Consider the following 3,703-nt stretch of genomic DNA (forward strand, 5'->3'; position numbering starts at 1 on the left):
ATACCTAGAATATTTGGTATGTAAAGCATTATATTTTTTGTATATATATACCCAGAAAATTTAGTACGTATCCATTAGATGCTTGTGTATGTACATACCCAGAGTACGCAATATATTTTCTTGCGTGCGTATATGTACGTAGGAAAAAATCATGCGTGGATATCATATATTTGTACAAGTAAAAAAATAATTAGGATTATACTTTATATTATTTGGTCATCTTAATTTGTATAGAAATATTCGCAGTTAAAAGTGTGACCTGGCCTTAAGTTAAAAAAAATACTAGATACCTTGAAAAATTAAATTTTAGAAAAATGAATAAGAATATCCTTAATATACATACAAACCTTTGGGATGACATTAATTACATATTTTTTCATATCCGATACCTTAAAAAATGACAATGTATATACGTATGCTTTTTGTTTGGAAATGAATCATATAAGGAAACCAGTAGTATATTAATTTTTTGGAAAGCAATTATCGTTGTAGTGCATGCAAACAAAATTTGGAAGGTTACTATGTCAAATATGACTTGCTATACTAGGACCTAGGTGCCCAGGCACCTAGGTGCCCTACATAATTTACCTATATATATATATATATATATATATACACACACACACACACAACATTAATTTTTATCATGGTTTAAGTTGGTTGTTGGATATATGACATTATTTATGTACCAATTTTTTGATCAGTTAGTAGTAATTTACTAACATGGTGTGACTTTTAATGCACAAATCATCTATAACACTAAGCTCCCCAATTTTAAAGAGCCCACATTCAATTAAGGTCTCCAATTGAGATTAGGCCATCCGATTTTGACATGGTGAACAATTTCTCAAAGCTTTCTCATTCAATTTTGTTATACTACACACTATGCTCCTTAGTTTTTGAGGCCTCAAAATTAATCCATGTCTTCAATTTAGAATTGGTTCAACTCGATTTTGACAGGGCCAACAATACTAATCTCCCTAATTTTTAAGGCTTCACAATCAATTGAGGTCTCCAATTGGAATTGGTTCACCCAATTTTGACCGGGTCAACGATTTCTCAAACCTCTCTCATTTATTTCTTTTTATACTATACACTATGCTTCATAACTTTTAAGGCACCACAATTAATTGATATCTTCAATTTAGAATTGGGTCACTCGATTTTGACCGTGTCAGCAATTTCCCAAGGAGCTCTCCCATTCAATTATTTTAATTCACTATGTTCCCTAATTTTGAAGCTCTTTCATTCCATTCAGTTATTCAATTTTAGATTTGGTTTACTATTTTGATCGGGCCAATGTTTTTTTAAATCAATCTCACGCATCCTCCCACCATCTAGAAAAAAGAAATGGCACCATCTGATACTGCAACACTAATATAGTACATGCATCCACTGACGCAGAAATTGCCCCACATAAATATGGGTTTATTAGTGAATAACACAGAATCACACCGCGAAAGGCCCACCAAATCATCGTGTTATAAAAAAAGAACTCCATCATCTCCCTGCCCCGCCAAACTAAATATTTCATCAATTCGAAAATATAAGGGGTATTAGTTTTTTGGAAAGTTAAATTCCTTTAACTTTGACAAAGTTTAGAGACAAAAATATCGACAACCACAATATTAAACAAAATAATATAGAAATTCATTTCATGATGAATCTAATTATATCAATTTGTTATTATAGATTTTGATATATTTATCTAGAAATTTGATCAAACTTAAAAATGTTTGAATTTACAAAACAGTAATACACCTTGTATTTTGAAATAGAGTGGGTATTTTTTTAAGATACCCAACAACATCAATGGCGCAACAAAGTGCACCCAACCCTTATAGTCATGGATGAATGCCACTATCTTGTATTGGCTGGAATGCAATTAGATAATTTACTAGAGAATTATTGTGCATCTCTCACGGACTTAATCGAATCATTCTTTGTAAAGACAGCTACCTGATCACAACCCATAGCTATACATGCATGTATCTTAAATTAAAACCTGAATAAGCCATGGTTCAAACATCGGTGAAATGATATATTGAAATAATAAGCAACGGAAACATACTTCGACCAGAGTAGTATAAATAATTGACATGTAATTTTCGTGCAAAAGGTTTCACAAAACCATAAGATGTATGTCATTTTTTATCACTATATATTCTTATGTTTCATCAATATAATCAATCCTTGATGGGAAACAAGATGGCACATACTAGTACCAAAAAGCAAGTTCTAGGCTATTGTGTTCGACAATGTGTTTGAAATAATCAATGTCGAATCATGGAGGATTCGACATTGTGTTCAATCATCAAGATTTTTGGTGGATACATCAAAGGTTGCTAATAGATTTTCGATTGGATTAGAAATGATAATGACGGTAGGGGAAGGGTAAATCTAGCTGCGCTAGATAGGTGATACTAGATATGTAGCACCCTTCCTATTTTGCAACGGACTCTAGGAAGCAGAGTTTGTGTCCTTCCTAAGCCTCATATTCCCTAATTGAATCTAGGATCTCTATCATTTTCTCTACCATGGTTCTTGGCTTTAGATAGAAATTATTATTTCCACCTCAGATATTGGTATCAAGAAGAAGTGCATCAACGAGTAGGCTTTCGAGTGTGTTGTTGTTTCGGCGGTGATGGAGCAATATATATGCACATGGCATTAATTCTTAGTATGTTTTAAGTTGGTTGTTGGATATATGACATTATATATCTACCAATATTGGGCTCAGTTAGTAGCTATTTATTAAGATAGTGTGACTTTTAGTGCATGGATCATGGATGAATGCCACTATCTTTTTTTTGCTGGAATGCCACTATCTTGTATTGGCTGGAATGCAAGTAGATACTTTACTAGAGAATTATTATGCGTCTCTCGTGCACTCGAACAAGTCATTCTTTTGGAAAGACTGCTACCTAGTTACAACCCATGGAGTATACACGCATGTTTAACTTAAATTAACGCATGAATAATCCATGGTTCAAGCATTTGGGAAATGATATATATAAATAAGTGAGTAACATATACATAATTCGACTAAAGTAGTATAAACAACTACTCCCTCCGTTTGGAATTACTTGTCACAAAAATGGATGTATCTACAACTAAAATACATCTAGATACATTCATTTCTTGGACGAGTAATTCCGAACGGAGGGAGTAACATATTATTTGTGTGCATAAGTTTTCACAAGACCATATGATGTAGTAATTTTGTTGTCACTATATATTCTTATGTTTCGTCAAAATAATCAATCTTTGTTGGGAAACAAGACACCACATATTAAAGGTCTCCAATGATTATAGATAATATTCCATCAAATAGGACTTTGAACATTTGAAGGTTTTTCGTTTGCGTTGCAAAATGTAATAATTGACGATGAATATAACAGACTTGTTCATGATATTCACTACAATATGCAAGCAAGCGTGCATACATGAATGCAGGTGATAGTAAGTGAAAGAATTGTGCGTGCCACTCGATGCAGATGATTGGATGACATTAGGGCATAGAAAAAGAAATGGACGTCTCTTTTCCGATGCCTTTGGTTACCTAAAGCTTTAGGCTATGTTGTAACGATGTTGTGTCTCACAAATTGAAGAATTCCACTCATTTGTGGGCTATGTTCATCTCTGTCAATCATCTGTGATCTTTGTTTTGCAGTGACAGGGGCATCATGAGTACTGCTAGAGG

The sequence above is a fragment of the Triticum aestivum genome, chromosome 4A, assembly GCF_018294505.1.
Source record: "Triticum aestivum cultivar Chinese Spring chromosome 4A, IWGSC CS RefSeq v2.1, whole genome shotgun sequence".
Lineage (NCBI taxonomy): Eukaryota > Viridiplantae > Streptophyta > Magnoliopsida > Poales > Poaceae > Triticum > Triticum aestivum.